Source organism: Filicampus tigris, chromosome 5, assembly GCF_054856515.1.
Source record: "Filicampus tigris isolate MCC_2025a chromosome 5, RoL_Ftig_1.0, whole genome shotgun sequence".
NCBI classification, from domain to species: Eukaryota; Metazoa; Chordata; class Actinopteri; order Syngnathiformes; family Syngnathidae; genus Filicampus; species Filicampus tigris.
The window spans coordinates 26,190,541-26,203,687 of record NC_141221.1 but is presented as its reverse complement, the minus strand read 5'-3'; the positions used below and the strand labels follow the sequence as shown (position 1 = coordinate 26,203,687).

At 40.3% G+C, this 13,147-nt stretch overlaps 1 long non-coding RNA gene across 1 annotated transcript; it reads left to right on the top strand.

Annotated features, from left to right (window-relative positions):
- The first annotated feature begins 895 nt into the window (after positions 1-895).
- Positions 896-12,702, top strand: LOC147147946 (uncharacterized). The gene is made up of 3 exons (XR_015086833.1): positions 896-1,043; positions 2,504-2,632; positions 10,581-12,702. It is a non-coding gene; the product is annotated as an uncharacterized LOC147147946 (long non-coding RNA).
- Positions 12,703-13,147: the final 445 nt, after the last annotated feature.

Sequence of the window (13,147 nt, the reverse complement as noted above, 5' to 3'; positions counted from 1 at the left end):
GACAGAAATATTTAAAATGTGTGCAAACAAAGTGTGTGTGTGTGTGTGTGTGTAATGTATACATTTATATGTGGCCCTTCTAATCTTCTTAGACTTTATGTTTTCCGAGTGATCCCTGAAGTGAACACAAATTTGATTGGCTCATATGCTGTAGATCACATATGTCAAAGTCAAGGCCCTAGGATGATACTGCTTCATTATTAGATCCGGCCCGCAGCCCGCAGCAAGCCGGTGTGGGTAGCAGATGTGATCGGGTCCTTCGCACCTGCCAATGACGTCACGCTTTAAAATAAATCGTAGCGTCTTCCAAGAACACAGACGTAGTTTAATTATCACGTTTTTATCAGTCCAACCGGCTACTGTGGGCCGCAGCCGACGCCTATACAGTACGACAACCGTTCAGTCAAAAAAGTGCAACGGATCTCCTCTTCGTCCACCTCCGCTACTCTCGCTCGCATGCCCTCCCATCCAGCGTGCCGCACGATGCATTCACAAACCTCGGAAACAACACAACTTGGCAAGACACAAATTCGACCACAACACGGATAACCCAATTCTTTACACTATTTCTGTAATATATTTCTTTACATCTATGTTTGCCACCCTCTGGCTATTGTTATAATGAACATTACCGCTACTTTTGCAAGGATCGTCCTTCGGTTGTCTACGTGCCGACTAAGACTTCAGGTCACGTTTCGTGGCTTTCAGAATTGGATTGTGGTGAAAGGTTATTCGGAGTAAAACACGCTTTATTAAGAAATACTTCATGTTACAAATTATTTATTTATTATTTATAATTATTTATTATTAGTAATTGTTGGAAAATTTATAAATTCATTGAGTTTCGATGCAGTCCTGAGATGTCCCACATCGTGAGCAGGCAGTGAACGCACCTTGAGCGCTAAGTGTTGATAGCGAGAGACGTTTCTTTTCTTTTTCCTCCTTCGACACAGCTAGCTAGCAGTTTGTTTGTGCCAGCAGACTCGGTAGTTGCAGATTTCCCGTGTTTCACCACGTTTGTTGTTGTGTGTAAATGTTAAAAGGTGAGTTTAATAATTTAGGTTTGTGTCAGGTAACTGCTGTACATAATAGCCTAGATATGTTCTCGTGAGTGATGTCACGTTGATGAACAATAGTTAGTTATTTCGGCTAGTATGCTAACTATTCTAGTGATAAAACGTGTGAATGTGTATTGTATGTATTGTTTGGCTGTTTCATTGCTTAATACAGTGAATTGTAATGTTTAGCCATATTGTTAACTAATGGATATGCATTGGATGATGTTGCTAGGTTATTCTTTGTCTGTGTTGTTGCAGACCACAATAAATAGACGTGTCAAGTGGAATACTGGCCTGTGTTTTCTGACAGGAGCACCCACATTCATACCTTGTCACTCTAAAATAGAGTCAGCTGGAGACATCATACCAATCATACAATCCTCTCCGTTTTACAGGGGGGTGACAAACATAGAGGCAAAGAAATATATTTCAGAAATATAAAGCGTGACATCATCAGCAGGCGCGAAGGACCCGATCCAATCTGGACATTTTCAAAAATTCCAATGAACATTGTATCAGTCCGGCCCTCGGCTTGTCGCAATTTTTTTTATTTGGCCCTCCATCCATTTGAATTTGACACTCTTGCTGTAGATGGTATGAGCACGTCGTCTGTTCCTCCTTCAAACTGACTTTATTAACGCAAAACAAGACAGCTCTCTTCTCTACTCATCCTCAGTCGCTGAGGCAAACCCATTTATTCACCTTTCTGAGATTTAAAATTGCCCTCTCCTTTTGAAATGCCTCTTTATACTCCCACGGGCGACACGCGTCCGCTCTGCTGCTCACTGTGCACTTCTGAGTGGGATTTTGCATGGGCGGTTCTGCGCATGCGTTAATTGTGTCAAATATTTTGACGCGATCAATTACAAAATTTAATTACCGCCCGTGTGTATGTATATATATATATACATACATACATACATATAACGCATAACGTGTGTATTTATATATTTATATATATATATATATATATATACATACACACTCCCCAAAAAATATAAACCCAACACTTTTGTTTTTGCTACCATTTCTAATGAGATGAACTCAAAGGTTTAAAACCTTTTCCACAACCACAATATCAGCATTTCTCTCAAATATTGTTTACAAACCAGTTTAAATTTGTGATAGTGAGCACTTCTCCTTCTCCAAGATAATCCATCCCACCTCACAGGTGTGCCACATCAAGATGCTGATTAGACACCATGATTAGTGCACAGGTGTGCCTTAGACTGCCATTTAGATCTAATTTACTGAATACAGAAGTTGGTTGCACAAAACCGCTATTGTCCAACCAAAAAATTGTGGCTAGTGAAAGTGCTGAGTGGCTAGGAATTCTGGGAAACCACAAGCCACAATGGTGACAGAGAAAAAAAGTTACTCTCAAGGACAATCTACCTGTAGAGTGTGTCATGTGTTTAATCTTCAACATGGCTTATCCTGTACAGAGTCACGGAGAGGTTCTGGAGCCTATCCCAGCTGACTTCGGGCAAAAGCCGGACTCCATTCTGAACTGGTCGCCAGCCAGTCGCAGGGCACACACAGACACCATCACTGAGCGGGAACCTATACCTCAGGCGAGTGTACCACTACACTATCAGCAATGCCACTATCTACACTATAACCTACAACTCAACTGAAATTCGGGGCTGGGGGTAATACAAATATGTACTATGTTTGTGTTCAGAATGAATCAATTCCCTTTTAACTCTTACTGTTAAATGGCAGTCAACACACACCTGCCACTATTTGAAGCGCCTCTGGTTAAGCCTTAAAAAAGTAACGTTGTTCTAGTATGCTATCAGACGTGTGTTATCACATCTTAAAGCAGAAGCTATGGTCTGCAGAGAGCTACCACAGCATCAGAGGAATTTCATTGTAAAGTCAGAAGAAGGCTACAAAATAATTGCAAAGGTATTAATATAGAGTCATCATCAAGTGGGTAAAATATGGCACAACTATAACATTACGAAGAAATGGACGTCACTCCAAAACAGATTTTAACAAAAGACGTGAAGAAAACCTGTCAGGGAGGCTGCAAAGACTCCGACTGCAACATTGAAGGAGCTGTAGACATTTCTGGCAAGTGCTGGCTGTTTAGTGCATGTGACAACAACAGTCTCCATCCATCCATATTTCTGGGCTATGGGGTTGGGTGGAAAGACGGAAGCTTTTATCTTACAAAGACAAAAAATAAACAAGCCTGGTTACATCTTGCAATAACGACTGAAATCTCGGAAAAACGTGGGAAAATGTGTTATGGTCCAATGAAACCACGGTTGCACTTTTTGGCCATAATTTCAAAAGGTACGTTTGCACAGACACAACACTTTTGGGTTTAAAGCAGTTTTCAATTGCCCATGTCACATGCACGGCCGACTGCATCATCTGCAAGGGGAGAGATCTTGCAGTTCACATGAATAAACGCACTTTGCACGCGCCAATGTCATGCAGGGACCACAGCGAGTCTATTTCTGCTTCCGCATTGTCAAACACTGCGTGCGCTTCTACCTTCTTGATTTAAATGCAAATGAGGGCAGCCGCTACGATTGGCTGCAAGTTGGCTACGTTCCATCCCACAACGCAACACGCAACATCCCCTAACGCCCAATTCTACCTGTGCAACATCTAGGAAAATACCCAAAAGAAAGACAACTCCACCCAGTTATTGTGCATTTAGCACTAGACATGGGCATGAAACTAGGCTCCCCCCTCTCAATTTTATTTTTCCATTTGACTGGCTATTCTTTGGGGTTGTTTTTACCGCCAATTTCAAAAAGATAGAGTTTTTTTTTTAATTGACTTGCACATGTTATTGGTGAACTTGGTGAAATAGTTTTGAAATGTTAAATTGTGGTCTCATTTTTACATAGAAGTACGTCTCACGTGGTATTCTAATGTCTTGCATCGTGCCTCACAATTGTTGAGTCTTTGGAGGTTTTGTGCAAATTCAATGGCACATTTTAACCTGAAATCTGCTGCAAATTCAGAAATATTTAACCAGTCAATTTGAGTGGTTCCAAATGCATATTCTCCCCATTTACCTTCAGGGCGGTTTTGTTTTATGTAAAACTGTCAAAATCACCTGTACCTTACCACTGCTAACTTTGTAGCACAGGGACGTTTAAAATGGTATCATAGCAGTCTGATTGCATGTGTAGAACATCAGCCACATTTATAATATTAAACCCCATTCATGCACAAAAATAACCTTCCTCATCGACTCACAACAAACAAAAAAGAAAAAAAAGAACATGCTGGAAGCTTCATTAACTGAAATTCTCAAGTCATCCCGAAACGGCTGTCCTCCAGAGTACATACCTCGAGGTTTATACAATTAGCTGGCTTTGAATGTGACTTTGTGCTTTTTGTACAGCTTGGATTCAAAGGCCTGGTCGCTGAGCCACCCTTAACATTAGCATCGGCACCCTGCTCGGTAGCTCTCTGCTAGTGTGAAGCCAAAAGAATGGCCTTTGTCAAGGTGTACTCGCTTCAATTCTCACTCATCTCCCCTGGCATTGGGGTGTTAAATTATATGCTCCAGAGGACTCCAATCATATATTATTAGGCAAACGGATTCTGCACATGTCCCCTGCTATGACAGTTTTCACAGTCAAGGATTTCGACCTTTATTCCCAACCAAGTACCTCCTGCACTCTCCTTTGCACCCTTTGCGACACACACATACACACACAGGCTCATGTACACCCCCTATCATCCGGCACCAATTCCTGCTCTCATCGAAAACCTCTAAGTCGGTGGCTGGGTGTGATCACAGTATAGTTGCTCGGGGTGTAAGACACCAGGCATCACAAGGCTTTGACAGCACAGCCTTCGGCTCCCTCAACTCTCAGATGGCTTTTCTCTGGCCTCTGCTACCGAGCTAAGCAACATTCGATCAGCATACTGTCATCGAACCCTTCTCTAACATTGCAAAAACAAGGCATTTTCAGCATCATTCTCATAAGAATGTGAATTATTATAGATGAGGTTTTTTTTTTGCCTTGATTGTCATTGTGATTTGATCATTTCACTATTAGCTCTGCGTTAACACTGATCCATCCATTTTCTATACCGCTTATCCTCATTAGCATCACCGGTGGTAACCTGCATTTCATATCTTGTTTACATGTGTGACTAACTGCATTTTCTCTGATAGCAGGTTCCCTTGCCTCCACAGCTTTAGACCACAATTATGGTTGTTAGCATGTGATATTGAAATTAGTTACATTGGTTTATTAAAGGAGACATATTGCACTGGCTCTGTAGTGGTATATGCGCTGCCTCGCATGCAGACTGTGTGTGTTCGATCCCCAGCCAGTGTCGCAATGCCCAGCTATGGCCAGCCAAGGCTGCATAAAAAAGGTGTGGGTTGCGTCAGGAAGGGCATCTGGTGTAAAAACGGTGCCAAACAAATCACGCTAGTGGCTTGCTATGGCAACCCCTGACGAGAAAAGCCCAAAGTAGAAGGACATATTATGGAAAATTGACTCTTTTTCACTGTTTGTATACAAATAGAGTGGTAGCTCGACTCACAAGTTTAATTTGTTCCATGACGAAAACTCTTATGAGGCTAAACAGCTGGTCCAGTGACTAGCAGTGAGGTCAAACCACACTGTTCTTTCTGAGTCTGAGGTTTGACCAATAGCCCAACTCTCCTCTCTTGTAGACTTCTAGATGTTTCCAGGTAGGCTTAGGAGTATGTACCGCAAATCGTTGGAACACACCCAACAGTTCTTCTTCTCTAAAAGCAGCTCCTCAAAACCAATTTGGGAATTCAGAATTACTATCTCAGACTCCTACCTTATGTTGTAGGTGCATTTCAACCACGTGGAGACTTGTGTATAGTAGCGTATATAATTAGTATTGATTTTCAGGTATGTTGTGGAGTCTTCCTCACATTCGAAAGGCTTTGGAGGCATTGACTCGCGATTCAGACAGTCTCCCCTTTTTATAAATGTCCATATATTTTAACATACAGCTCTTTAAGAGTGGATTTGGGGAATTTGGCAACATGCTGTCAAAAAGCAATTGACCCAAATTTTTGCTCTTTCCCCCATTCTACGTTTTGAAATCTCAAATTGTCAAATAACTGAGATTTATCATAAAGTCTAACTGATATATTCTTGTGGGGTTTTTATTCAAGCATCAGTGGTTACAGTCTTGAGCTTGGCGGTCCACAATGGTGGTTAAAGTGGTTTCAATAGGGTGGCAGGGCGAAAGAAAATTTGCTTGAACCAACAACCACATTCTCAGCACTGGAGTGAAAGCTAGCGCTTGGTCCGATTGCACACATGAAAATTCCAATCTCGATGTACAACCAAGTCTTCCTAAGGAGATAACGCACAGCCAAGTGTTAATGCTGTATAGATTTGATGCTACAGTACTGTTGAGTACAAAGCAGTTGGGAGCCGGCAGCCGAAAAAGTACGTTCCAATGCGGCCACACTTGGTTGTGGAGTCAGCCTCGCTGGAACTTTTTGTTCGCTGAACATTGACGCTTGTTCGATGAGGGCTTAACTCATTCTCTGTCGGCTCTCTGCCTGACAACGCACGCGACTGCTTGGGAGGCAACCCCGTGACTTGAAGATCGACGCAGGCTGGACGCAGAGTAAGGAGCTAATGTTGTTGTGCTAACACCTTTTGTTTTAACAACCTGAGGCTAGTTGTTGCTATTAGCCGTCCTATATCCTACCTTTAGCCGAGGAGGGAAGAGGGGGGCGTAAAGCTCCTATCTGCCTGCTGCTGCTGCAAGCCGCCGTCCCTCTCCTGAGAGTTGACACGAGTTTAGCATCGCTAAATGTCCAAAATATAACCAGTCGGGGTTCGTATGTGCAATCATGCTCTTATGCGCTTCAGCTTGTGAAAGTGGAGGAGCAATCGCCACGGTATTTTTGATTTTGTGGAGGTGATCATGATGAGATCACGTTTTATGTCAATAAATCCAAACTATTGTGCAGAACACTTTTATACGTTCACAGGATGAAGTGGACAAGAGTAGTAATGTGCATTTTCATGTTGGTGGCGATCTGTCACCGTTTTAGACAACAGAACTGACAAAGCGAGCAATATTACCACGCTTGGCTCCCTCCCGTGACGTGGACAGCTGAGATCGAAAACATAACATAAGCCTCGCCCCAAAAAGGGGCGGGGAAATTTGTCATAGACCTAATCACAAACAAAGCCCTTAAATAACTACAGAGTCTTTAGATGTGGGCAATTTAGTACTCATGCCATTTTTACATGCAAACCTATTATATAAGTGCCAATGTTAAGCTCACCCAAGTGTCTCTTTTAGTCATTATCGGTCACGCTGTAGTTTCATAACACAAAAGAATACATTCATGTTTCATGCCCATTTTCATTTTCGTATTTAACCACTTCCTGAGTGAGTGACAAAAACAACTTAATCCTGAATGCAGGAAGGAAGTACACATAGTCTGCATCTGATGTGAGTACAGTATAGGGGAGATCCGTGTCCTTGAGATCTAACTTTTAAGCATCAAACACACTGAAAAGTCAAACTAATTGATGGCGCATCTGATTAAAACAAGCGGCTAATGAGAATCGAGCAAGGGATAATGCGAGCGAAACACTGTTCAAGCTCAACTTTTAACCTTCCTGTTGGAGAGCGAACCGCTTTGATGTTCCTTGGTCTTTTCATCAGGCATTTTTTGGGTTATGAAAGTCCGTTTTCAAAGTACAAAGACAAGGTTCACATTTGCAATTTGTCTCCTCTTCAGGAACAAATGGTTGTCTGAAACAGTTTATTTTGCAAAGGCCAACTTGCACTAAAACCGCAAAAAGTAATTAGACACTGATGGGCAGAATTTGGATTACATCAACATTTGCATATTGTCATTCCGGTGTGTTGTGTCAAGGAGATGTGATTTGCCGTGTAGCTTGACATGATGAAATTATTTTTCCCCAAAATCTGTACATGTTTTACCAAGACAGTTTGATTTAGTCCCATAAAATGTCAAAACAAATGTGGGAAGATAATTGAGCATGCTTGGAAAAAAAAAAAAAGGGAAAAAATATAGTTTGTACAATCACAGTGTAATCATCATGCACATGTGCTCCATATCATTGATCGCAAATGAAGAACATAAGAGATTTGCCTCACAGTTCTGAGGTTGGGGGGGTTCTAGTAATTGGGGCTCTCGCGTTTCTGTGTGGAGTTAGAATGTTCTCCCCATGCCTTGCGTGGGTTTTCATGGCAGAGGTAGGTAATCCAGGACTAGAAAGTAAAAACCCTGCCACAGTTTGGCTTTAGCTGTGGCAGGGTTTTTACTTTCTGGAGATGGATTATCCACCTCTGTTTCATAGTTTCATATTACATCCCTTAGCTTTAAAAACAAAAACAAAAAAAGAAAACTTTCTTTGGGTAATAATTTTTGCAACTTCAGCAGTGTCTTGACTTTCCAGAGTAATTCATACCATGACCGCACTTGTAACTTAAAACACTTGTATCTCAAATCATCTTTCCTCATTTAAAAATGAATGGAAATGTATTAATCCATTCCGGTCCCACAAAAAATATTATCCAAAAATGTCTAACATATTTTAAAAGAGAAAAATAGCACTCTATTTGACTTTATAATAACTGAGTAGTAACATAAATAAATATAAACTAAAGAATCAAATAGCTTTTGCATCCTGATTTCATGCCTCAATTCATTGCCAACAGACATTTTGCCCCCTCTAGTATATCACAGAAATATGACAAAGAAGAGCTTCACATCTAAGTGACTGATCTAAGTAAGCTGCAGTAATATGAGTCATATTACTCATAAGATAAAGAACATTTGCCTATAGGTATTGTAAATTGTTTGTCTACGTGTCTTGCTGCACCATTGATGTTTGAATACACCATTGGTGTTCAAATATTTAACCTTTAAGGGTATACAGTACCAACTGGAACACTGATGCTACATTTCATAGCCTTCTATGTCCTTTAACATTGTAAAAAAGTTAGCGTTTAGCTAGCTAACTTTTTTGTAAGTAATGTCGAGTACTTTTGTGTAAAGGCCATTTTCCACTGCACTTTGCAGAGGGCAGTGCATCTTCATCTCCACATCAATGAACATGCAGAGTTGGCTGAAATTGTTAGAAATATGTGATTTTAGCATAAAATAAACTATTGCATAACCTAGAATGCATCACTTGTATCACGTCTCCTCCTACTCCTTATTAAGAAGATAATCTCTTGATTAGAAGCACCTTTGGCTAAAGACAACCTGAGGCAGGGTTTACTTTCTGGACCTGGATTTGACACCTCTGTCAGATAGGAGGATTTGCATTTTGGCCATCGAAATGTATTATTTATAAAACATGCAATTACTCTTTTTTTTTAGACAACAATACATGGTTTTGCTTTTTGTGCTATTGATAACTATAATAAGGTGGTAATACGTCAATTGATGAGAGCATTATTGTGAAGTAAGAAGATGTTTTATATAGAGTAATCAAATCATTATTTAAGGTGGAACAAGCCACTTACTACAAATTAATGCAAATTGAATATGCTGGGTTATTTGTTAGGCCTACATGTAAATGTAAAGAGACCGTAACTGCTAACTCTCATTTTCATGTGTTCAACCGTTCAAGACCATGTTTCCCTGGGGTATGTTTCTCCCAATGTACGTGTATGCAGAGTGTTATACAGTGTGATGTGCAGCAGAGGAAGCGTTTCCTTGCAGTTTACTGTGGGCTTGGCTGGGCATGGCAGATGTCTGCAACGCTGCTGTGCTCTGAGTTGAGGGCTTCATTTCAAAGGCCTGTTTGCTGGCAAGCCTTAATAGGAAGTGATCTTAAAGTGTTCCTTTAAACATGTTGGAGGCTAATGGTTTAATATGCTCTGGGCATTGCTCTGTCTAATGAGATTTATTGCTGCATTTTTCACAACAAACATCCAACAAAAATACTGTTTCCTCTGTTTTGTCATAACTTTATAATTGTCATAACTAACGTGTGACTTTCTGTCGCTGCAATTCCTGCTATACCCGTTCACTGAAAAAAATGGTGTGTTCAATTTACCCAATTTTATTTAATTAAGTGGTTGTGTGAAATAAAAGCATCTGGACCCAAATACAATATTTAGGTTAAGTATAGTCTACTTATAAAATGTATCTGAATCCAGATGATTTTATTTCAGGCATCCATGTGATGAAATTAAACTGAGTACATTTAATACATTTTTTTCAGGGTAGTTTGTTTGCAATGTATTTTTCTTGTCACATTTGTATTATTGTGGATGTCCAGGAAGGCGTAAGCTGTCTATATTTTCCTTTCTTTTTTTTGGCGGCTATAGGCCTATGGCAACTCTTTCATCAAGTCCAAAGTAGGTTATTAATAGGTAGCAAAACTGGCAATGTCTGCGGTTTATTTGACATGTAATAGCATGGCCATGTGCCCATGGGTGTTTTCTGAGAGCACATGCACAAGGACACAACAGCAGTGCTGGACTGCTGTACTCAATAGTGATGGATTGGGTCCCACATGTCTCTGGTGTGTTCATTTTCAGAGTCCAGCCGGTGGTTCAGGTCATCCCAGGGATCAAAGGCTATGAGTGGATCACAACAGCATCCCTCCCTCTGCTCCATTGACTTACACACTCCAGCCCCCTTGGAATGAAGACAAATAGAAATACATAGTCTGCCATTTGACAGCTTCTGCACTGGAGATTTACCATTATCTGTTATAGCAACTCTACACCCTTTATGAGCTGCAACTTCACTGAATTACAAACCCATGTTTGTATGATTTATCATATTTCCAAAGTACATACTGTATTAAAGTAAATGCCGTGGGTCATCAATTTGCAACAGAGTTGTGATTTGATGACACCAACAAAACTTTCTACCAGAGCTGGGCATTTTACTAGAAATCTGCAGTCCGTTTATCGCCCTTCGCCTAAAGCCGGGTACCCTTCCACCATCTGTTCAGCCACCATTTTGGCCAGATCGACCAAATAGTAATCGCCTATAGTCCTGTCCGGCTATCATTTTTCAATGGTCTTCTGTTAGCACAGATGGGCATTCCGTCTCAGGGACGGTTGGTCGGAGGATGAGAAGTCTTTTAAAAAAGACGGACTAAGCAAGGACAGAAGTGGGTTTGCGTTTGTCCCAAACCGGGTCAAGTACAGGTTGACATGTTGTGTTGGGTTCTTTCAAAAAGAAAGGCCGCTGTTCCCTTCCGCTGAACCACATGGCTGCCTTCATTAATTGCCTGCACAACACCGTAGAGTGCTCTTTTTCATGTGCGTTTTCTCCTTGTAGTATTGTTCTGACAGACATAATCTGCCCTCTAGTGGACGCCCATTTCACTGACAAGGAAGAAGGTGGTTTATTTTGTTAACGAACTCTTAACATTGAGTACAAACCTTATTCCTTTGCATGCAGAGTATGTCCTTATCTGGGACATCTCTAGACTGTAAAAATCTATCAAAACCTGATGGATCATTTAAAAATCCATCCAAACCTGATGGGTCATGACAGCTCAGCTGTACACGGAAAGCTATGCCCCAGAAGTGGAAGACATTTGTTCTCCTCCTAAAATAACATGGTGTTATTTTGCAATAATTGTTTTTATTGCGAAATGCAATAAAAACTGAAAATGTCTTGCGTTAAAACGCAAAGGTTGTGCAATAAAACGTATTGCGTTGTTACGCAATCTTAAATATTCTCGTGATGTGCAGTGGCTTGTTACGGTCCTCATCATCTTCATCACATTACTACGGTCTTGTGTTGGCAGCTAAATCCAGCTAAATCCTTTGTTACTTTGAGTTTAGGATTTTTCAAGATTTTTTTTTTGTTTTTTTTTGTTAATAAATACTCTCTTCAGTTCGCCCTCTGCCTCCCTGCATTTGGGTCCTCCACGTCAAACCCTGACAATCACATTTTATTTATGTAGCTCTTTTCATACATGAAAATGCAGCTCAAAGTGCTGTGCAATAAAAACATCAAAATACCACATAAAAAGAATAGGCGGACCAGCCTATTATTTTAAACGGGCTTCCGTTAGCGTTACCAGCTACCAAGTTTGACAAAGTACCACTCGCCCAGCCCTGCGTAGCGTTCCTTAGATGGATTAAGTATATCATCTACTGTATATACGATAGAGAAGGGCACATATAGAACAGTCACGTCCAGCACTACAGCTCTTCCAAAACATGTTGTTTGTTTTGTTTTCTGGTGTCTACTATATATGTGTTAGAAAAAAACAATTAAAAAAAACAAATTCATCTGCGTTTGAATTCATTGTTTACACTGTCTTTGTTGTTGTATTATTGTGACTTGTTTTATGTTGTATGTAAATTGCTTTGTTACAGCTGTAGCTGTTGTGAAATGCTCAGTTTAAAGAAAGTTGTATTGTAGAAGGGTGTTCTTACTAAGTAGCTACGCTAACAACTTATAAACCAATTACATTTACTCCACTAGTAAGTAGTAGTGGAGTATACTGGGGAAAAACATTAAAATATTTGAAATCTGTTATTGCTTGACCAAATACAGTGCTGATTAGCCAAATCCCTGTTAGTTCAAACAGTTGTACTTGTGTTTGCCATGAAGAAAATGTGATTTTTATTTTGAGACATATTTTGGAAAATGTACATTTCAATTGTGCTTGCATACAAATAAAGAGAGAAGTCTGGCCTACCCTGCATAGGCTACTGCCCCCACGACACATATGTGGTAGAAGGTGGATGGATGCACATTCATTCAGGAGCTTGATTCTCACTTACTTTGCTCTTCCATCTCAAAGACATCACATACACACTTATGATAAAGCAAATAAAGAGCAACTTTGATCTTAATACAACTATATATGTACAATTATTTACAAGCATGCTGAGAAGTGTGTGGCTTCACCATCACCACAATATTAATAGTGCACATGATAGAATGTCATTTTATATGTAACAAAAACTACATGTTTCATTGAAATTATTGGGGATGTGCCAGGTTTTTATGACACCATTCCGATCATCAAAGGGTGAGATTGGCCGATATCGATTCCGATTACATGGATTGTCGGTATAAATTTCCAGTTATTTATGGTGAGTGCGATTGGCAAAATTATTTTAAAAAAACA